We start from the raw sequence: 24,790 nt of genomic DNA, 5'->3' as shown, positions 1-24,790 counted from the left end.
CAGCTGTGACAGGAGTGCACAAGAGTATGTTGAAAGTGAGTGCAGTACTTTCATTGTCTCTCTTGGCCTTGGCTCAGGCTTATCATGCAAGATCTTTTAAAACCACCCACCTAAACCCTAACTAGAAAATGAACCTAGAAAACTGAATAGCTCTTCCAAGTCAATATTAGCAACAACAACAAGAGCAATACAAAAAAACCCTCATACTTCCCCTCACTCTCCCACCAATGTAAATTTATCTTCTGCCATCTCAAAAATTTGATAACTTATTTCAAGCTGAAAGTCTTTTGGGACTGTTGTTTCAGATGGAAATAGATTTGATCTGAAGGAAGAAAAGGTCTCTGGTTTTGTTTATCTCCACATAGATAGCATTGAAGTCTTAGGTATTCAAAATCAGTAGAAAGATATTTTTGATTTTTAGCAGTTAACGCATTTCATAATAGCTGAACAGAACTAAACCGAATCTGATTACATATTTGAAAACAAGCAATTGTTTGAAGGTTTTCATACGGAAATTACATGGACCTGAGATTGATTCAAAAGGAGAGCAATTGTTCAAATAATTGACCTGTCAGAAAAAAAACGTCAGAAAACAGAGTGCAGAATATATGTGATGTTGGTTTATTGCTAACAAAAAACTAAATCTTTCAAAATGTTCTCTATAATATGCACCTAGAAAATATTTTTGAAATTCAATATTGTTTCACTGTTCCCATCATCAAAACTGAAATTTATTCACTTTTAAAACAGGGAATAAGAGAAAGCCTCTCACTCTTTCTTGACATGACAAGACTTGGGTTTGCCAACAGAGGGCAATAGTCAAACTAGAAAGACAGCATCCATCATTTTTGCAACTTCTAATGAGTCAGAAGGACACATAGAATCCTCATTTTCTTTTATGGATATTGCTGTGTAATTGCAGTGTAATTATGGTGCACAACAGCTTCAGAAAATTATCTTTGAAGAAAACAGCTGGTTCTCTTTAACAAACAGAGATGAAATCTTGTCAATTTGAAAAAAAAAAATCAAAAGGAAAAATACTAAAAATATATGCCAATAATAAACAGGGAACAAAAAAAAAAAAAAAGAAAAATAAAGAAATAACATAAAAAATTGAAGTGGATAAATCAGAGATACTGCTATGAAAAATAAGACTAAAGTACAAAACATTAGAAAATTACAATGATGTGAATGCTCTTTCATTATATGGATTTATATTACAAAGAAAACAGACTCATTGGAAAGATTTCTATTTTCCTTTTTTCTGCTCTACTGTGGTACGTAAGTTCATGATTCTGAAAACCCTTCTGCATGCTTTCATGCTTTCCACTCAGCAGAAGAAATCCCCTTGGTTTCAGTGGAATTTTGCAGCCTAAAGCCAGCTCTGAGCCCTGCACTGTGGCTCCACCAAGCCTTGCTCTTTCTCTGCCAAATAAGTACCAGTAGGCTCTCCTGGGGGGGAGTGAGGGCAGGGAGCCAGGGATATGGAAGAGGAGAAACTGAATAAAGAGGCAGGATATGTGCAGCAGCTCTTGGGTGTAGGGAGTGGAGCTTGCAAGAAGCAGGATTTAGCAGCCAGCTGGGGAACAGGACCAAATCACCTCCAACAGTACAGTCTACACCAACTGACATTGGCTATGGAAAGTGGCTGTTTGGAGTAGTTCTGTAATGTGGAAACAAAGAAACAAACGAACAAAAAAAAGATGCAAAACACTTTTTATTAATTACAGCAAGTATTTCCAAGACTTTTGAAATCCGTGTCCATATATCAATAAAATTATTACTGTGTAATTAAACTTTACCAAAAATTACTCCAAAACAGCAGTTAAACAATACATGTAGAAACATATGCCATGTGGAAATCCAGGGTGAGCAAGATTTTGGTATTGAAGATCTTTCATTTCCATAAGGTAAAGTGGATGAATTTAACCTTATCTTCCATAGATTAATTTGCATACATGCTATGTTGGATCTTCTGTAGACTTGTTAACAAGCAGACAGGTAAGGGGGAGAAAATGTATGTAATACCAACTGTAGTATCTGCCTGCCTATGAGGCATTTTGAAGATTTGTGAAATAAGTTGGACTACCAGAAAATTAACTGTTTTGAACTTGAAAGCATTTATCCAAGGTTATGAAGAGGAACATTGTTTGAAATGCAGTATGATCTGTGAAACTTTGAAAAAGGATACGCTTTTTATTTTATTTTTTGTGTATAACAAAATAATATTTTGGCATTTAGAAATGTTATGAAGACTTGAAGTTTACATTAATTCTGTAGATTATGTCTGTATTACACTATGAGACCATCAATTGTGGGTCCACAATTAAGGGCATGTTTTAATCTAAAATAGATTTCTTGAGGTATTATGATAGATTTTCAGTCAATTTAATAGCATAACTAATTCTAAATTAAATCCACAATATATGCTATGTGAAGAAATTAGCATTTCTGAAAGAACTACTTAACATCTTTAATGATGACGTGACATTTTAGCTTCTTGCATTTCATTTCCTTATTTGTTTAAATTTGATAGAGACAGCGATCAGGCTGAAGAAAACTTCAGGGAGAGAGTTTATTTTCTATGTCTGATGCAATATGAGACTTGTGAGATTATTTGTAAGGACTAGTCTCTAAAAATTGATCCACTTTTGTATATAGTATTGTTTCTCCATTTAATGGAAGTTTATACTTGGTTCAAGGGCTTTGAACAACGCTGATAGTGTCAGAAGTTTAGAAATTGGGGCTAAATTCCACCTGCTGATTTCAAATGTTAGTTCCGCATTGGCAGTATGCCTAAAGAATATGTATACAGGGAACAGAGCTATTAAAAATGAGATAATTCCAGGAAAAAAACAACAACATGGAAGTTTGCTAAGACTAGAGAGTAAACTAATAACTACCTTCTGTACTATTATTTGTTACACAGTTTGGGAAACAAGTAATCCTAAAAATTACCTCAGATAACCATGCTGATGTTGTCATTTATCCTGCTTGATGAAAGATTGGGGAAATTCATCATTAAAATTATTTCTTGCCAAAAGGACAAAAAGATCAATGAGAAAAAGGGTTTTGAGAAAAGGTAATTGGAATGTGTTACTTTCATTGGAGGAATACTTGCAAATATTGTAACTGAACAAAACATTGAAGATGCTTGAACCTGTATTTCAAAATGTTCACGTCACAGTTCCATTTTATTGATACTTATCATAACTGAAGTTATACGAGTGGCAAATTATGTGTGGAAAATAACACGTTCTCCAATGAATTCTGCTGACTACTGAAAGAAAAATTTAGATATTAAAATTGAACATGTATATCTAAGAAAGGACAGTTCTGCTTTTTAATCCGTGTATCATTAGTAACAACAGACTTTTACAATGTAGATATTCACATTTTTCTTTAGCAATATGATTATGAAAAAAGCATTTTTAGTTCATGTAACAATAAATGGCAGATAATTTTTGTATATTCAAAGGAGACACTGCCATGAATTGTTAATAATTTCATAATGGACACAAAGGAAGAAACAAATTTGTTGGTATATCAAGGACAAAGAATATTTTAACCAGAGGGGTTGTGATACCATGACTGAGTGAATGATATCAACATAATGTTGTAGTACTGACATAAATAACAATTTTTCATATAATGTTCAATGTTGTTTATTCCTGGGTCTGTTTCTAGAAAAATCTCAAATTTGGCAACAATCAGGATGAAACTGGCTGTGCATGCCAGGTTTACTCTGTAAGCAACATTTCTAAGTGCAAAGAGACTTTAAACTGAAGAAGAAATTGTTACTCAGATGACAACTTTTTGGCTTGGTAATTTGGTTGTTTTCACAGGACAAAATTCTCTGAATACCGGATGACAAAATGACAACAGACCACAGACTGACTGATTTTATTGTAACACACACTAATTACCTGTATAATTAAGCCCAAGCAGAATAAGAGAAATATAAGCATAAACAAAGGGAGAAGAAAATAACAGTGGCCATATAGACAAGGCACAGTATTGATAATGATTAATTTTAGTCACTGATAAATCAAAGCAGGGACAGTTGTCACCTTCTCATATTCTCCATCATGATGTCAGATGTCTCGTTTGCCAGCTAGCACCCCTGGACCAGACAATGAGAGCAAACCCAAATTGGTGTTGGGGCACTCTATTTATGGGATCAAGGCTTCATACCTATTTCATGATTGACAGGATGACATGAGATATGTCTTTTACAAAAGGGTCCAAGAACAAAGCATTTGTTCTTGGATATCTACATTTCAAGTAGATAGTAATCTGTAAATGTGATAGCCTTTTGATGTTCCTGATCCCAAGTTCCTTTGTATAGATTGTTTGTGCAGACATTCTCATTTACTCATGCTATGTCTGAGATACGCCATCACAGTTATTAAAGTTTGTTACAGTTGAAAGAGAAGACTAGAAATGTGTACCTGCGTAGGTAATAACAGTTATGTTAGGGATGTAACTTTATTTAAATCCATAGTTAACGTTAAAAATAGCAGATTATTTTAGGAACTGTTCAGAGATTTAGGAAAAATGAAAACAAAGTTTCCCCAAATACTTTCATGAAAGTATTACAGGCACTTCTAAAAGACTGATGTTTTGGTGCAAATATATAGGTTACTATATGCATTCAAAAAGAGATTTTTTTCAGTCTTGTGTTCTAATCACTGGTTTCTATCTGCTGGGTAAGTAAAATATAGCTAGATCCATGTGTTTGTTGGATGTGAGGCCTCTCTCTCTCGGTGGCCAATGTATTTGATTCCTAGTTTTTTTTCTTGTTTTGTTACAAATTGTTTGTGACTTGTGTGCTTTTTATATGGGAACTTAGGAATTGTGACCATTTTTGTGAGATGCTTTTCACCTGTGCTACCAATTATGACACTGAGAAGAGCAATAGAAACACTTCTGTAAGAAGAACATAACTCACATGAGCAGAGGTTTTTTTGGGGGGTTGGTGTTTTGAGGCCATGTCTCAGATTTATTTTTCATCATGCAGAAAGGCGTAGTTGAGTAGATACAACTCTGTCTCAAGTGATGATGGGAATGTCAAGATTTTCAGTCTTGTTTTGCAGTTCTACTTAAAATAGCTTTCTTAACCTCACCTGCTAGTTTAGATGTTGTAGTAACAATGCAGGTTTTAAAAAGTCTCTTATTCTATTTCTGCTTAGTTGTAGTGAGATGTCCATTTTAAAAATGTTTTCTTCATGCTTGTTTATTTCAAGGTCAAATAGAAGAGCTGCACTCACATTATCTCAGAAGCAAGGTGTTTTTTTATGAAGTTCAGTCATATATGAGCATTTGACATAAAATTCATAAAGGTCAAACTGGTGAGATTTTCAAAACTACATAAATGCCTTTAATCTGCAGCTTCAAAAATATACATTCAAGGTAAGACGTCTATAATCATAAAAACCTTGTAGCTCAATAACTTTTAGATGAGATTATTCCATAAATCTTCATGACCACGTTCTTTGTTTTTTACTTCTCTGAAAAGGTAAATGCAATTTAATTTCCTGTTAATCAAAATTTGTAAGTTTTTCAAGTTTATATTAAATTTAGATGACTTCAAAAGATGATCGCTATACCTCATCGCTTCTATTTGGCTTTTATTATCAAGTATTGTTTACTGTGATTGCCTTCCAATAGTAGTTCCCCGAACCATTCTGAATCTGTTATCCTATAGTGGAATCTCTCTGATTTAAAAAAAAATAAAAAATAAAAAATAAGTAAGTAAAGGAAGCAATAGATTGTCTACTCTTTGCACTAGTTCTGTAGCTGGAGATTGCATCTTTAAGTGCAGGTGGGAAACAGCTCTCATTTTCTACTAATGCCCTTATGCAGATCTACATAATTCTAAAATGCAGGAGGTCAGAAGCTCCATAAATCTAGCTTCTCAAGGTAACATGTCAACTAATAATTTATTATGATTGTTGCTGATAACTTTTCACGTCTGTCTAGAATGATCTCACTGCATAGAAAAAATGTGTTGCATTTCTAAACATTTCTAACCAGTTCTATAACCTGTCCTACAAAGAACCACACAGCTACATGCCAAATCTTTGTTCTCAAAATATTGCAAGTGATTTAAAAATTACCAGCTAGAAAAATCTGCTGTTTCAAAAGAAGATATATTTTTAAATTGTCCTTAGTTGTAAAGGGGAATGCTGTACATATGTATTTCTAATGTATTTCCTGTCACCAAGACCTCCATCTTCCATGTAGTCATTTGCAAGTACCCAAAGTTGGCTATGAGCCTGTTTCTGAGAGATCTTCTTAACCAACATATGGTTGTGCTCAGAATGATTGCTCTTCAGTCAGGCCTTCAGTCTGCTCATTTACATCTAATGAGGTCCACAGAGGTGATTGTATGACTCATACTATGAAGTCATTTTTCCAATTAGCATTCTGACAAATGTATTATAAGTAGAGCTGCTTCAATAGGTCTTCACAGCTGGGGGAGAGATCAAACATCAAAAAATTCTCAGTTATTTTCATCTGATCTGGTCAGAGAAATTTCATTCACTCTCAAGTATGACTGTTCATAAGACAGATGGGTATTGCATGTCTGAAGATTGTGATCCATTCCTAAATCAAATTCTTTCTGTATCTACCAGCCAGAGCGCTCATGCAAGACACGAAATTAACCTTAGTCTTCAGTACATACTCACAACATTCATTTTAAAAAGCCCTCCTTTTATTAGGAAGTCCTTTATTCATTACTGTGGGATATTATGCTTAGAAATGTAATCATCTGACACCTAATGGAAGACTTTTAAACAACCAGTTGAAGCATTCTTCCCATGTGCTTTTTATTTTTTTTTTATTTTTGAATATTCACTGGCACATCTTTTGTTATACAAATATGAGGAAGAAGGGAATCGGAAATCACTGAAAGAGTATGAATTATTCTTCATTTTTTTATTGGCTGAACAGAATTTATTATTTTTTGTGTTTAAAAATTATTTGCCTACTTAGAAAGCCAAAACAAAAACAAATTATTTAGTTAGCAGTTTTGCTCTACAAAATTGTGAACAAAGCAAATTATCAACAAATGACCCCATAAACTGAAGTTCAGTACATGAACTACACAGATCTAATAAAAACAATGAATAAATTTATGGGAACTCAAATGCTTTAACAGTCTGGAACAGAATAACATAATATACTATTTTAGATATATGCACTATGAATAATTCAGTTATCTAATTGAAGTTTTCTAAGTTAAAAAATAAAAATAATTTGGCCTTGTTTGATAAAAAAAAATTTAAAATTCTATGAAATTAAAAACAAAACAAAACAAAACAAAACAAAAAAACAACAATAAAAAAACTCTGTTCAGTTACACATAGTCAGCACCACTACCAACTTAAAACTACAAAGAATTGTATAAGAAGCCATTTCAGAGAGAAAATAAGCCCCTGAAATTATTCCAAAGAAGAAATGAAGAACTTAACCTGTGGCTTTCTTCCATAGTGAAACAATCTGGGTAACAAAACCATGATGCATTTCTAACTTTTATTTTGTTTAATTTTTGCCTTCATTGAATTTTAAATTTGAGGCTTTGTTGCTTCTTTCATGAAAGCAGTTAAGGAATAGAACTCAAACCACCGGTTTACTCTTATGAGAAGATAATTTAAGCACAGTTCCTAAATAAATAAGTTAATCCTTTCAATGTAACATCTCTTAAATCTCTTTTATATTTCAATAAATAGATCATCTTAAACTACGTAGGAGTGCAAGTACTAAAGATAATATGAAGTGTAAATTTAGTCTTACTATTTGTACACAACCAAGAAAGGACACTCCCTCAATGCTTGCCACAGTGTTCTGATAATACTGAGATAAGATTTGCAAAGCGTGGTAGTATCTGTACTTGGACTGACTTCCATAGCTGAGAAAAATAGCCAGGTCTTTGAGTGCATAAGAACTCCTGTAGATTTGAAGAACATGAAGGAAACTGTAAAGAGAAAGTATTTAATGTGTTGCCACACAATACATGCGTAAACACCTGAAGAGTGAATATGATTCACTACAAAACCGCAATAGGAAGTGTCGTCTAGACAGTGAAGAGTACCAGGGGGACTGCAGTGACAAAAGAAAATATTTGTGGATGTTCTTACAAGCTTTGAGTATCTTTCAGTAAATCAATGATAGGTAGGACAGATCATTCATCTTGAACTGCAGATACCCACTGAGTCCTTTAGATGCTTGTGTCCCAGTGATTTTTGGTTACAATAACCAGCCTAGAGAACAGAAGTCTCTTTACCCATTATGATTCAGATCACTTACTTTTAGGTAAGTATAGAATATCAATCTGCACCTAAGGCTGTTGCCTCAGGTTCCTTCTGTGGAACGAGAAAGAAGAAAGATGAATGCAGATTGTCTGACCCATCATAAGCAGAAAATTACTTCAACAGCAGAAGTCTTGCATACCAAGGGGATGCCTAACACAGTGACTTTTTTGTCTGTGTTTCATTTTGTTTTTGCAGATCAAGAAACTTCTTTCTATTTACTACCTGCAATGAAATAATTTCTTATTGGCCTCAGTTAATGTAGTTAACCAACAATAGCTTTACACTTTATAAGCATGTTGCTGTAACATTCAGACATCCAGTAAGAGTATCCTTCATAGTCAATATTAATCTACTAGAATGTTATCTATAAACATATATCTATATCTATATAAAAATATGTATACATATTTTTCTACTACTTAAAGACTAGAAACATCCATCCACCTGAAAAACAGGCAAGCAAACCCAAATCCATGCTAACAGATTGAACGGTCTGACAGTAAAATCAGACTGGAAAGGGTGGGTTAGAAAAAAGAGACAGTAGCCTTCTATGACTCCTGAGGAGATGATATATTTGATGATCTCATCATGAAGGTTACTAAATAAATGAAAGTAAATGGCTGGTTGATTCCCTTTAATTCAACATGTGGTGTAGACACTTCCTTCCTTTTCACTCACTACAGTACCTCGGATCACATTAGGCTTGACAATAAGGATTGACTTAGTGGTTTTCACTTTTGTATAGTGATTTTGATTCTTTTTCAAAATGATTTACTGCTTTCTGTAATGTGCTTTCTAACTCCTTACTTTATTGGTGCTGCTTTTGTTAACTTTATTTTGGAAGGCATTACTAGAACATTATTTGTATATATAACCTGATAATTTTGAAATTGGCTCCCAGTTACCTACTAATATGTGGTAGGAGGTTGGAGATTCATGATCCTCGAGGTCCCTTCCAATGCAGGCCATTTTGTGATTCTCTGATTCAGTAATTTATAATTTTTGTTATCAAATCACAGGCATTTTTGTTATTTAGACAAAGTAGGCATAGTTGTCAAAGATAAAAATAAGCTGGCAAAGTTACTATTGCATTAAGGCAGGTATGAATTTTAAAGTGCGCTTGACTTGAAGCAGGAATGCAGTACAAATGCAAATACTCCCTGGTGTAAAATAAAGCAAATGAAAGGAAATGAACATAAGGTACTGATTCAATGGTTCATAATCAATGCTAGTAAGGATGTTGGAATGGATGGTTTAGAATTTCTGAAGACAGTTACACAATATTAATCCACTGTCTTGAGTTATTTAATATGTCCTTGATAGATGCTAAGGCATTGGTGAGGCTTTGCATACATCCTGGAATTAGTGTCATTTAAAGAATTATCAGTTTTTATCGCCTCTCTTGCCAGTCACTATAAGTTAACTTATTAGACTGTAAGAGACAGAGAATGATGGAGACTGCAAATTCTTTTTTTTTTCTTCTGAATTTCTCATAATCATCCTTTCATGTAACTTTCATCCCTACTGCTTAATGACTATGCTCCTTCTCCAATTTATTAATGGCATAACTTTTACTTTTAAAAAATTGGTTGACCTGTGTAAGTCTTACAAATGTCTTCAGATATTTTCATGTATCCAGTTTAATTAATATGTTACTTACAGACTTTAACAAAAATCATTAGATATGGGCTTTTCACCATTACATAATTTAATGGCAAAATCAATCAAATTCTGGTTTATATTATTATTGATTTACTTTCATTTTCCAAAAATACTTATATGATAGCACAGTGCAATAGTGCTGGTACTTCATTAGGTTTAAAGTCAGCTTTTCAAAGAGATTTTGATCTTAGTCAGGACTGTTTCGACTGAAGTCTAATGATAATCAATAGAGAAAAAAATGTTGCTGTACTTCTGCGACAGAAAAATCGGAATTTCAATCTATATTTTAAGTGGCTAAAGCAAGCATTTTCTTAACTTGCTTTTGTATTCACTGTAAAAAAATGGGAGTATAGCCAGGTCCCTTAGGTTATTTGCTTTTCCTCAAGCAAACTATTTCATTCAGTTTTGCATATATTCTCTTCTGGAGCATCTATAATTTTATGACATCTTCTATCTCTGCTCAAATAGTCCGCTGGCATTCTCCTTCAGAAGTTCTGGGTGCTGGTCAGACTGTCTCTGAAGAAACATTATTTGCTGTGGAGGGGCTTAAGGAACGTATAGGAAATCAAACCTGTCCCTAAAAATTTCAGTGATGTGTAATTGGCAGCAGAAGCAAGTTCTGATGATATTAGTAAATATTGACCTTATCATGGAGACGCAAGAAATGTTCACAATGAAGCCAAACACTTTGTTTAAAAGTTTACTGTGCTAAAACATGACTAAAGCCTACTGTTGAATTCAAAAGCATTTCGATATTGGATTTGGCTCAGAACTTCATCCTTGTTAAAACCTACTGATGGGTTTTTTATCCTATATACAAGCTTTTGTTAAAAAGATAAAAATGTGAAATAGTACTTCCTTCAGAGAAAACCAGTACCAGTCAAAACCAGTGTGAAAATGGTTTCATTATATCACCACTATTTTTTTCATAAATCTCATATCTAATTACATATAAACTATTGTTGTACAAGTACATTCATTTAGATTCTTGAATTAGTTTTAACTTCACAATATTTTGATAAGAATCATCCAGCCAACAGCCCATACATAATTTATGGTCTCTGAAACATTCATTTCAGGCTGGTTCAAACCAGGCACACTTATGTCCAGGAATGCTGGTGCAGTACCCTGAGATGGGAAAGAGCTTACAACCGCAGCTAAGTATGGTGAGATATTCAGAGTTATGACTGCGTCCCAAAGTCCATATCCACCACTGTGCAATGTTTAAAATGTCATCTCACATTCCAAGCCTCGAGTTATTTTTAAAAAGAAAGAGGAGGAGAGAAGAACATAAGGAAAGCGCGACTACGCTTTTACTCCCATTGGTCCCGTTTTGTAACTGAATAATTGTGAACGTAGAACCAGAATTTGAGTGTATTTCTGTGAATGACTGCATTACCAAGAAAATGAAACTCAAGAAATTATAAAGAGTTGTCTACTTTACAGTCACATCTGCTTGCAGTGGGTGTGCTGAAATATGGCCAGTAAAATGACTGTAATACGAGAAGTGATTTTCTTTGACCTTGATAGGTGAGAGCATCACCAAGCATATATTTTTCTCTCTCATACAACTTAACAAATTGGACCAAAGCAAACACGCACTGGAACGTGTGATTTGTGTATTTGTAACAGAGGGAGGGGGTCTGTACTGAGCATGAGATCTTTGATGCAGTAAATATCCTCAATTATGAAGTCTAGAGGGAAAGGAGGAGGTGAGAATGTCAGATTGTGACTGTCTAAGGAGGTAAAAGGAACAAAGACTGTTTCTTCCTTTGTAGTCACCTAAGAGTGACCTGTGGACCATTTCCGTCAGCACTATTCTGACCTGTTACAAGGTCATACATAAGACAGCAAATAGGAAAAAGCTTTCACTGTCATCTGCAGTATAGATGCAGAAGGGCCAGAGACAATCTGGTCCAATCTAATCACAAATTCTGAATTTTTCCAAGCAGAACTCAAAAAGTAATTAGAGCTCACAGTCCAAAACAAAACTTTTTATCTCTTCTGTATTTGCTTTACTGATTTTTGAAAAAATATATTAAACTAGAACTCACATCTGAAACTATGGATTAATTTCTTTTTTCTGTCTCTTTCATCTGATCACAGTCATCTCTTGTAATTTATCAAAAGTCTTCAAAATACAACTATTCATTAAAAAAATAAATGAATGAGGGAGGTATTCAATACACTATAAAGATCTTATCAAAAGATTGACAAAATGTATCTCCTTGGACCTTAAAACTGTGATTTTCAGTATATGAACTGAAAAGTGCAATGTAGAAAAGCCTATGACTCAGCTGTAAGACATTTCATTACACGAGAGCCTCCATATGTCATTTAAAATGTATAAGTGTCATCATAAACCTCCCACTCTCCTAAGAATAGAGCTATCACTGGACCCTGTTATCTCACAACCCCAAGGTACATTATGATAATGATAGTGCTTAACATCAGCATGTAGAGACAGAAAACACTGAAGATGCCGCAAGCATCTCAACTATAAAGAAAATCAAATTAAAATATTAATTTGCTGATTAATATAACATTAGATGACCCATTTCTCTAGCTTGTTAAACAACAAAGACTTGCAAAACTAAATAAGAGCCTAAGAGATAAGTGTTTTAAGAATTCCCATAGAGATGTTTAGCTCCTTTTTAATCATCGTTAAAGATGTGCTTTGCATATAACAGACAGTTTTATTTTTTAGCTTCACTAAAAAGTCCCACTTGCGTTTATTTACTCTTTTAGAAAAGGTTACAAACTGGGGGAGTTCGCTCACAGGTTCTGAAGAACTACATTATGCCATAAGGTGATAGAGGAAGATTTGGTGAGTGCAAGACCATCTCTTGGAGCAAAAAGGAGAAAAAGATCTTGCAGTTAAATTTTGGGCCAGAAGATCCAAAGTTTAGTGTTTAACTAGCTAGCAAATATAATAATCTATACCTTTTGTGGGTCTGTTCTTTAGCTGATATATTTTTTTAATGCCTGCTATTTGGGATAATGGGAAATGACAACATAGTAAGAAGTAGCTTACATTAAAACTATAAAAAAACATGCTGAAATCCTAAAGCATAGTTTATCCCTTTTGAACCATTGTTACGTCCATGGATATGACTTGACTTCTTTTCTGCTATATTTTACTGAAAGCTATCAGTAAATAGTATTGAGCAGTTTCTAGAAATAGTACCTGTTCCTAAATTAAACCCTAGTAGTATTAGAATTGTTACTACATTCCTATGAGCCAGTCTATGGTTTATTAGAGCAAGAAATTGTGAATCTTCTACTCCCATGGATAAATGCATCCATTGTTTCCTTAGTGATCCACAAAATACCAGGTACCAAGTGCAGATATTCACCTTGCATTTTGTGAGATATGTATATTTTTAAAAGCGTGCAAAGGAAAGAGAGAGCTTTGAATTCTGAACTGGTCAGAAAAAAAAAAACAAACAACTATTCCTGTAACCGTTTCTTAGCATTTTCTTTCTGCAAAATTTTACAAATTCACCTTATATATCTGATTACATAAACTGAGAATAAGACAAAACAAGCTTTTGAAACATGAGAGAGTATGTTCCATTTACACGCAACATTTATCCCTCTTTTTTTGTTGTTCTTGTTGCCCAGTTGCTGTCTCCAGGGTATCAGCTATCCTTATCCCTGCTCTCATGGCAACAAGTCACTGTCTTTTCCCTGTGCAGCTACATTCTACAACATGGAAGTAACTCTGTTTTATCTGACTACTTTCTTTCCTTTATTTATCAGCCTATCTATGATAGTTGAGAACATCCAGTGTGTTTGTAGTGATTCTATATGTGTCTCCACTGTAGAAAAACAAAACAAGCAAAAAAAACCACAACTGAATGAATTCAGGCCTTCTCTCTTTTCCTGACATACTCTGAACTCTTCCTTCCTATACTTGGCTCTCTGAAAGAGGAAAGAATTATTATTATTTAAAACATTATCTTCCTGCATATCCATGGCAGGATCACCATGAATTGAATTGGAGCCACAATTTTTAGATTAGATTAAGAAAGGTTACAGTTATATGTGCTTTAAAAACACTCCAGCTGGCATCAGGCTCCATTTTTTTTTTTAATAGAATTTTTAAAATAATTTGCTAGAATTAAATGAGGACAAGATTTTAGAATAGCCATTCCTGTTCATTTTTGGTTGGCTGCTTAATACTTTGGAAAACATTTCATAACACAAAGTATTCATTTGGGATCCTGATTCAATTGTGCAAACAAACTAGTAACAGCTGACAATTCCAGAATCAATATGTAGTCATTTAGAAAAGCCAAAGGGCACATGGAGCAAAAATGGGCAGGAAAAAAAAAAAAAGAAAAAAAAAAAAGAATGATAAGTGGGAAAGAGGCAGTTCTATGAGAGACACTAAATCTGTCATTTTGAAATCAACTTGCTGACTTGGACTTTTTTTTTGGAAAAACAAACAATGCCATTTTAATAAATACTTCACTAGAGATTACAATGACTATCTACTTTTCTGTTATGTAGACACTTCAGTTTTCTGTTACTAATCATTTTTCTGTGTGTTTGTTTGTTTTAACATCAGTTTGAAAGCTGAAATTTCCTTTAATCTTAATGGGAAATGGAGGATATGTAGTAATTGTCAGACTGTAGTCTCATGTTAAGAGGACACTGAATACATTATTTCTCCAGAAATATAACTAACTTACTCAAATAATCTTCTGTTACCCTATTTTTTCTTTTTCTTTTTCTTTTTCTTTTTCTTTTTCTTTTTCTTTTTCTTTTTCTTTTTCTTTTTCTTTTTCTTTTTCTTTTTCTTTTTCTTTTTCTTTTTCTTTTTCTTTTTCTTTTTCTTTTTCTTTTTCTTTTTCTTTTAAGGAAGGAAGGAAAAGGTATTTCTTTGCTTTCTTGCATAATGAATGATTATGAAGAAATACAGGTAGTCTCTTCTCTCATAAGATGAACAATGAAATAACAAGTGGCAGCGATCACAAGTGGCTTTTAATGGAAATTACTTACAGAGGAAAAAGATTTCACAATGAGAATATCTAATGGACAGAATGGACAGACTGCCAAGACATGTCATGGACTCTTCACCAGACCATCAGAACTCAGTTAGATAATGCCCTGACTAACCTGATATAACTTTTAGGTTCGCCCTGTTTCAAACAGGTGGTTTGATCAGACATTCTACAGAGGTTCCCTTCAGTTAAGATTGTACAATGATTAATGAATTTGTGAATACTAGTTCCCTGGAAAGATGAATCTTTGCCATTCTTTCAAGATTTCCAATATAGGAAATATTAAGAGAGGAGCTGCAAAATAAATAAATAAAAGAGCAATCTTTTCACATCAAGGAGGGCTATTCCACTGAGGGAGTGGTCATGCTCAAACTGTCTTGAGCATGTCACTTAAACTGCTTGTAATATTTGTAACCAATAGAATATCTCTGTGTTCTAATTTTCTCCTGGTAAACAGGTGCAAATATTTATTTATGTTCTTGCTAAGAGTCATTCATTTAATGCATTAGGTTTTGTTTTGTTTGGTTTTGTTTTTTTTTAACAGACTAAACCAAACTATAAACTGAGCAGAGATATGATATTATATGATATGATATTATAGCAAGTGTGGTTCTAGTCAATGCAGTTAATAGTTCACAAGCACCATTACAAAAAACATACATAAAAAGGGATAAATAAGAGGTCCAGAGATCTTCTTCCATATTTCAGGTATGTCTGTCACCAAAATGATTCTTTTAATTATTATATCCAATAAACACTGTTATATAAACGTTAGGAAACAAATGTATTTTTCTCTCTATCTTCATGACTGTGATTCAGGAATTATATCTGTGTATTTATTATCCATAAATTGATGCCTATACAACTTCTGCCTTAAACAAAACCCCACACACTGTCTCAAAGTCCTTCCTTTATGTTCCTTCCTGCTATTTCAGGTGGAATGCTCTGTTTCTTGGCTGTATATTGAGACACTGTAGGTGGTAAGTCAGTACTTTGTAAATGTTTTGTGGTTAAAACCCAAAGATATGATTTGTGTTTATAAGCTTTAAATTGCCTTCCTGACAAAATATGCACAAGCTGAAAGCTTCTGCTCATGAAGAATTGTGATGGATTGCATTTTATTGGAAGTTATGATGAATAGCTGTTTGATTTGAAACAACAAACCCTTTAAATGCCTCTAGAAATTATGGAGAGAGAAAGGTTTCCCTCCATCGCCACCATCAGAATGTGACAATAATAAGCTATTTTTTGGAACACAAGCGGACAAACATACCGATATGTGCACACTGAAGGATACCTGTGATCAAGCATTCAAATTTATAGAAAATGCAAATATATTGACTTTGTTTAGCTAAGTATTAAATAGATGCCTGTTTATTCAGAAATAGACTCAGTACTAAGTATCAGAATACACAGAATACATATAGATATGTCTGTATCAGGATGCAGATACTGAATTTATACGTATGCATGTAAAAATACAGATATTTGACCTAAAACATTACATATTCAAAGAAACAGAATTTCTTTGAAAATGATTTTCTTTTTCACCTATAGCTGATTTACTTAATACCCTACAAGAAGAAATGGAGATGGATATATTTTTCCTGGGACTTTGATGTGGGAATACATAGATTTATTCATGTATGTATACCTTCAGTATTCTATTTCTTTACATCTAAAAATATTATTATTATAATTTTAACATTTCTTCTATGCAGGAGTTACTAGATTTGTGATCCTTAAGTTAAAGGAGTATTAATTCAAGGGAGTACAAAGTTAACAATACATTATTTCTTTTTAATGGAATCCTTCAAAACAGGAAACTGTATTTCATATATATATATATTTGACAGGAAAATAAGGAAAAAGAGCAGAGTTAAAACTGTGAAAGCTCAGGGTTTTTTTTCCTCTGGCTAAGAAGCTTTTAGTGGCAATAGCCAAATGTCAAATATGATTAGACAAAACTGCTCTTTAAAACTGAAAATAAAATGGAGCATATTTGTGAAGACTGCCTATCAGAAATGTAAAAAGTAGTAGTGCATAATTTATCAGTGTTAATAGCCTTCAGCACATTTCTGAAGGAATTAACCTAAACAGTCAAACTATTTATCACATCACAATACATAAAATGTACTTTTAATTAATAAATGGACATTGCATTGCCTTTACAGCTATAACAAATCAATCCTCCTCTACCTTTTGCCTACAGTTTGGGTTTCTTTAATGGGTTTTAATGGGTTATATTCTACACTCACATAGCAAAGCTTATTCATTTGCTTCCTGGAAGACTTTCTGTACTTTGTGGAATAATCTCACAGTGTCTTTGGTACGCTTCCACCAAAATATCACTATGGACATATGTAACTCTATTACCCTAAGGTATCATTCATTACTCCCAAGCTGATGTGTTTGGTTCAAGTGTATCTTGGAAGTAAAGAAGTTACTGTAATGTTTGGTTAAAATATTTTTTTCAGGGAAGTAGTATTTTTTCCAGTTGCTCTGATTGGCTAAGGAAGTACTTTGTATAATCTCAAATCATTTGGCAAAGATCTATTCCTCTGTTTTAAACAAAAGGAAAGAAATTTGGACAATTTCTAGACAATAATGAAGCAAATGTGCTTGGACATAGAAAACAAGTATTTTGAGATGATAATGCAAAATCTGAGAAATCTGCAAAAAATTATGTTGGGTTTTTGGTTGGTTGGTTGGTTTTAATTAAAAAAAACATCAATCTTAACTGTATTTATGATAATGCTATGATACCAAACAGTACTTCATTAGCCCGTCTTTGATACCCAGAATGTACTGTCAGATGAAAAACCCTGCAAAAATTGTATCACTAATATAAAGGCACAGGCTTATGGGCCAAATGGAAATTCTTAGTCTCTCTGAATTCTGAAAAATTAAAAAACAAATAGCCTTAATATGTTCAGAATGTAAAACTGGAGACCTGAATTTGCTTGACATTGTACACTCAAAAGGTATCTGGGAAGAATCAGGATGAAAATTATGGACTGAATGCTTATAAAGCCATTTAAATTTGCAATTAATGTGTCTGTATTGTTGTATCAAAGTATGTATGTAAACTACAAAACAAAACATTATGTAAAGTGAAGATATTTATCACTGAAAGATTTTCCTGAGCCATGGTTTATGATTTGCTCCTTGGGATAGTTTCCATAGATAGCACTGCTAAGAAGAACATTCAGACTGTCTAACAGAGTATTCCAAGAAAGTTGTTCTGGGAATGACTGTTTTACATCCTTTAGACTACTATAGCATTGTTAAGCACATATTGTTGCACTTAACATGCAAAGATACTGTTCAATATATGTCATGAAGGATTTTTGCCTTGCTATGGAGCTCAATTTTCCCTGCATAGGAATGAAACAGTTTAATTTAGTACAGAACAAAACAAACCTGAATAATCTGTACTTGGAGAGGAGAGTACAGTCAGGGGTGGAATATCCTTCCCACTCTAAGAGCAGGTCTGCTACAATCTCATGAGATTGAATGTGTACAAATCTATCTGGCTGAGTGACGTATCTCACGGTCCCAAAGGAACTGGCTGATATGGTTGCTGAGCTGCTTTCCACCATATTTGAAAAGTCAAAGCTGTCAGGTTAAGTTCTCAGTAAATGGAAAAAGGGAAACATCACTCTCACTTTTAAGAAAGGGAGAAAAGAAGAGCTGGGGGAGTACAGGCTGGTGAGCCTCACCTCTGTGTCTGGGAAGATCATAGATGATATGTTAAAGCATGAGATGAGCAGATGATCTGAGATAGCCAGCATGGCTTCACTGAGGGCTGATTATCCCTGACTGATCTTCTATGTGGCTTTCTATGATGGAGAGATAGCATTAGTGGACACAGGAAGGGCAAATGATGACATCCAACCAGACTTGTGCAAGGCCTTTGACGTGGTCCTGCTCCATATCCTTACTTCCAAATTGGGAGAACTCACTGAGGGCAAGGACTTGGGGATTCTGGTGGATGAAAAGTTGGACATGAGTCAGTAGTGTGTGTTTGCACCTCAGAAGGCTGACAGTATCCTGGGCTGCATCAACAGATGATCAGCAAGGAGAGGAATGTGATTGTCCTTCTCTACTCTGCCCTTGTGAGTCCCCATTTGAGTACTGCAACCAGGCCTGGGGACCCAAGCACTTAGAAAGACAGAGACATTGGAGTGGGTCCAGAGGAGGGGCATGAAGATTATCAGAGGTCTGGAGCACCTGTCCTATGAAGAAAGATTGAGAGAGCAGGATTGTTCAACCTGGAGAATAGAAGGCTTTGGTAAGACCTCACTGTGGACTTCCAGTGCTTAAAAAGAGCTTATAATCAGGAGGTAGACAGACTTTTTACACAATCTGATAGTGATAGGACAAAGGAGAATGATTTTAAAGTAAAAGAGGGGAGTTTTAGATTAGATGTTAGGGGGAAATGTTTTACTCAGGGAGTGGCGAGGTATTGGAATTGGTTGCCTAGAGAAGTTGTAGATGCCAGGTTGGGTGAGATCCTGTGTAACCTGATCTAATCCTGCCCATGGCAGGAGGTTTGGAACTAAATAATCTTAAACGTGTCTTCCAAATGAAGATATTCTATAATTCTATTCTGCATACATTTATTTAGACATAGATAAATCCTCTTTGAAAATAGGTCAAGCATTAAGAAATTAAGATTATAAATGTTTTAGATCAAAATAACTGTATGAAAACATGGGAATCTTAATGTGTGCTCACGAAACTGATAATATTTTATAGCAAAAACTGTGCTATAATCCTTAAGCAGCATACCATAAAACAAGGGGACTATGAGTTTCTGGTGCAATACCACTATTAATATGACAGAGATGGATACACAGCAACATGTAGAGACAGTAGTTCACAAAGAAAGAAAAAGCAGCCTGAAATATTAACAAAACAAAAATATCTCTCTTCCTTTTCTGTCTCTTCATCATTTCTATGCCTAAAAGCAGATACGTATCTCAGGTAATTAGGTCCTGCTGCTCTTTTTTTCTTCTCACAACTTCCTTTCCACTCTATTTTAAAGAAAAGTGTCTGTAGCTTTTTACTATTTATGGTGACTCAAATCTCCACTTAGTCATTTATAGAGCTCACCCACTGAACCAAAACCACAAACCAAATTGACACCAGCTGTGATCCATATCCAAAAATTTATTCCAAGAACCTTCAACTAACATTTTAGAATTTACCCTTTGATGTCCAAACCTAAATTGTTGCTATGACAAAACTTACATGTCATCTTAAAAAGAGACAGAGCCACACATCAAATAAAGAGCATAATGTGTCACATACAGCATACATGAATAGAAGCTTGACTCAGAGAATTCTTCCAGTTGCTGTTTTTCTACTTTTTAAATTTTTCTTTATGTTTTGTAAACTCAGTAGTCAAAAGAATAAAAAAGTACAAACAAAATTATTACAAAATAATTGCTTAGATCTCATGGGCTTCTCTCCAAGTAAGATCATAGCCAAAATAAGTCCCAAAAAAGAGTATAGCCAAAATAAAGAAGATGAAAGCAAGTGCTTTGTTGAACGTACTGATCAAATAAGAGTTTGTCTGTTTTTGTTTGTTTGGGATTTTGTTGTTGTTGCTTTTTGTTTGTGGCAAATTTTTTTCCTTCCTTTGATCTTCTAATAATGTGATTTTCACGTAAATGCTACAAAGAACAGCAAAGCAAAACAAAAACAAGAAAGAATACTAACAGATTTTGGGTTGAGGGCAGTAACAGTTGATGATGACAACTGATGACATCATAAAAAGAAGTTCAAATGTTACTCTAACTTTTATGGTTGTAAATATGAAGTAACTCAGTTGACAATGGCTGTAAAATTTCACTACTGAAATTTTATTTGTCCCTAGGGCATTGCTTATTTGCTGTCTCTTTAGGTAACATTAATTGCCATTAGAGGTCTGATTACAAGGAATGAAGTCTAAATTTTCCTCATGTAAATCCAGGATAGGATTTACACAGATTTTTTCCATGATTCAAATTCTATCCATCTCTCTATATATAATGACTAAAACTTCGGCATCTGTGAAGAAACTGAACAGTATTTGACATAATTTCTTCCTAATTCTTTGACTTGCTCTTTGTTATAGCCAAAATAAGTAGCTGTGTAAGTTGCTTCCTCTACTGGCTACAGTTATAGTGTTCCATATTTTGATAAAATGTTTTCCTTCAAATCATCATAGCTACTTCATAGACTTTCATTAAGGCATTGATGCAATGCCTATTGCGTGATATATTTCTCTTAATGAGCCATAACCATTTTGAAGAATAAATTTGATTATCATCAGACTAATACCATCTACAAAACACTGTAAAATTGTTCAACTTTCTTATATGGGGTTTCTGGCTATTTATATGAAATTATAAATGTTTCTGTTAGAAGGTTATCCTTGTACCACAGATTTAGGCTACTGCAGAACACTTTTGCAAATCAATATTAATTAAAAATTATTATGATCTGAGAACTAAACAAAGGGCCTGTGATACTAAAGAAAGGGTATGCCCCAGTGACAGATCACTGTTAAAGCCTCTCATGCCATTGGGTGATATTTGCCATATGTCCAATGATTGATAGTAAGATTTAATGAGTTCTTACAAGCAATTAAATAATCAAGGGTTCCTGCTGTTACATGGCATAGCTTGATAGAACAGTGACAAATGAGAGAATATCTTCAACCTAATCAAAGGGACATATTTCCTTGGGAACAAAATAATATTATCCACCAGTGCAATCAAAGGACAAAAGAACACAGAGAGGACGCAACAAAATGAGATAAATTTTGTGCTCTTTTCATTATTCTGGCCATACAGTTTCCATTTATTGGATCCTATTAAATCAGAAAGAAAATTAGGCTACTTAAATATGTTTCATTTGTCATACACTGCTAGCTAGTGGGTACATATCCAGTCACCTCAGGTCTCCTTTCCCCATGAAACACATTCATAGGTTATTCTTATTTGATATTTATTTCTCTTGTGATGATTTAACTCCTCTTATATTTTTGCTTTTATATTCACTTTATCTAAAGGGGTAAAAATCAATGCCCTATACCAAATAACATATTTTTGAATACATAATTATTTTTAGCATCTCTATAAATGTTCTACTGGAAGTGTTTGAAACTAACAGCACATCATTAAAAATGAGAAGGCCACTGAATTCATTTTGGAATTGCTTGGGTTCAGATTATATGTATATTTTAATTTTCAAATTAACAGTTTACACCTTAAACAGTTTGCAGATACCTATACACTGTGAAGAGGAAATTGTTTTACAATGAGCTGTAGCCTAATGTGGCAACACGCTTTATTTTTCTTTGTTACTTTTTCTTTTGAAAGAAAGAATAAGAATCACCTTCAGAAGATACTTTGACAGCTTGAGATTTCAAAGACCATGTACTGAAAATCACTGACAGATTTCTTTCTATTTTCAAGTTAAAATTAATTGTAACTAATTGGTATAGATACGTACAGGTAGCAGAATGTAGATCAGCCTATTCTCACTTGAAAAGCAAAATTAAAAGACTTACCTGAGGCTGTAAAAGCAAAAACTGCAATCAAACAAGTTGTTTTCTTTAAATTAAAGCATAAATTTCTGGCCCAAAATATGACAATAATAAAACTGCTTTTACATTGATGAATTTTTTCGTTTGATTACAAGAATAGCCCATAGTTGAGTATTCTTTCAACTTTCAAATAATTTTGTGTTAGCTTTAGCTATTATATAGTTGATGTATACTAGCAAAACATTTTAGAAAAATTTTTCTTGAAAGAATTCAAAGTTCTCTTCATTATTTCTATTGAACAGAAATAAGTGTTCCATACTCCAAACAATTTAAGCTTTTTTTTTTTTTTAACTATATTTCAGTTAGCTGATGTGTAGACTAAATTGGAAAGAATTGTAGTAGATAAGTAATAAAACAAGATATCCAAACTAATATATTCAGATAATTTAATGCATGATTCATCTTTAGACTGTATGATATGTGACTTCCCTAAATATACTGAGGTCTTAGCTTTTCCTTAGCTCTGTCTGTGTCGCTGCCATGTGAGAAGAGAGATGACATCCAGTGGAGCAGACTGACCCCAAGAGAGGTCTCAATAACATCACTTCCATCATTCAAACAGATCATTTCTCAGGCTGAAACTTACAAAGAAGTGAAAAAACGGAATGATGTGTGTATACTTGACAGCAGAAATTTTGTTGTCTTTGATAGCTAATCTAGAGAAATTTCATCTATGTCTCTCATTTTCAAGAGAATGTATAAAATTCTCTTGCACACATACTCCTGAATAAGGTGATTTTATCTATAAGTGGGATCTATCTATCTGTATTTTGTTTGTTTTGTTCCAGTGAAGGATAAAAACAAGTTGTAATATATATCTTGGCATTTTTGCAAAAGATAATACTTGTTTTCCTGTCAACTCTATTCAAGAGAAAGAGATGTATACTGATTATATTTTTACTGCATGCCAATAATTTTCTTTGTTTTTCCATATACAAAGTAAAAATTTTTCCAGAGTATGTACTATATTTCAGAGATTAGTTAATTTTTTATAAAATATGAATATGAGAAAGCCACAATTTAAACAAGTACAAAAAACCATGTGTTGGATTTCAGCTGTGAACTAATTCTACTGAAATCAGTGGTGATGCACCAAGAAGTTAGGATTAAGACATATTTTTTAAATTAGAAAGGCCTACTGTGTTTCTGTGGGTCTTAAATGTATTTCTCTTACCTAAAACTTTCCTTTGAGATTTTTGAGATTTTAGAACTACAGATATGCAGAAGGGTCAAAAACATATACAGTCTCACTGTATCTGGGCACTTAATTATGCGTATTGTTATTGGGTCACACATGTGCAAAACAACTTTAATAAGCCTACCAAATGAAATGTCTTACACAGGATACATACTCCTGGTATGTATCTTGGTTGGTTAGATCACTGATGCTTTGGGTCACATCAGGTCTGAGCTAAATGTGATCAAGTTGAGAACATCTAAATGGGTTTCATACGCAGTGACAAGAAAAAGCCAGTGTCTCTTAACTGATACAGTAACATAGAATCATAGAATCATAAAATCATCAAAGTTGGAAAAGACCTACAAGATCACCCAGTCCAACCATCAGCCTATCAAAAATAGTTCCCACTAAACCAGATCCCTCAACACAATGTCTAAATGTTCCTTGAACACCTCTAGGGACTGTGACTCCACCATCTCCCTGGACTGCCCATTCCAGTGCCTGACCACTCTTTCGGAGAAACAGTATTTCCTAATGTTCAATCTGAAACTTCCCTGGCACAACTTGAGGCCATTCCCTCTAGTCCTATCACTAGTTACATGAGAGAAGAGGCCTATCCTCAGCTCACCACAGCCTCCATTCAGAAAGTCGTACAGAGCAAGAAGGTCTCCCCTGTGCCTCCACTTCTCCAGACTGAACAACCCCACCTCCCTCAGCTGCTCTTCATAAGGGCTGTGCTTCAGTCCCCTCACAAGCTTTGTTGCCCTTCTCTGTCCATGCTTCAGGGCCTCAAAGTCTTTCTTGCAGTGAGGATTCCAAAACTGAACACAGTACTTGAAGTGCAGCCTCACCAGTGCTGAGTACAGAGGTACAATTACTTCCCTGTTCCTGCTAGCAGTGCTTTTTCTTATACAAGCCAGGATGCCATTGGCCTTCTTGGCTACCTGAAACACTGCTCTCTCATGTCAAGCCAAGCATTGACCAATACTCCCAGGTCCATTTCCTCTACAGAGTCTTCCAG

This window comes from Tetrao urogallus (genome assembly GCF_951394365.1).
Source record: "Tetrao urogallus genome assembly, chromosome: 7".
Classification (NCBI taxonomy): Eukaryota; Metazoa; Chordata; class Aves; order Galliformes; family Phasianidae; genus Tetrao; species Tetrao urogallus.
The sequence above is the reverse complement of the archived record's forward strand: the minus strand, read 5'-3'. Positions refer to the sequence as shown.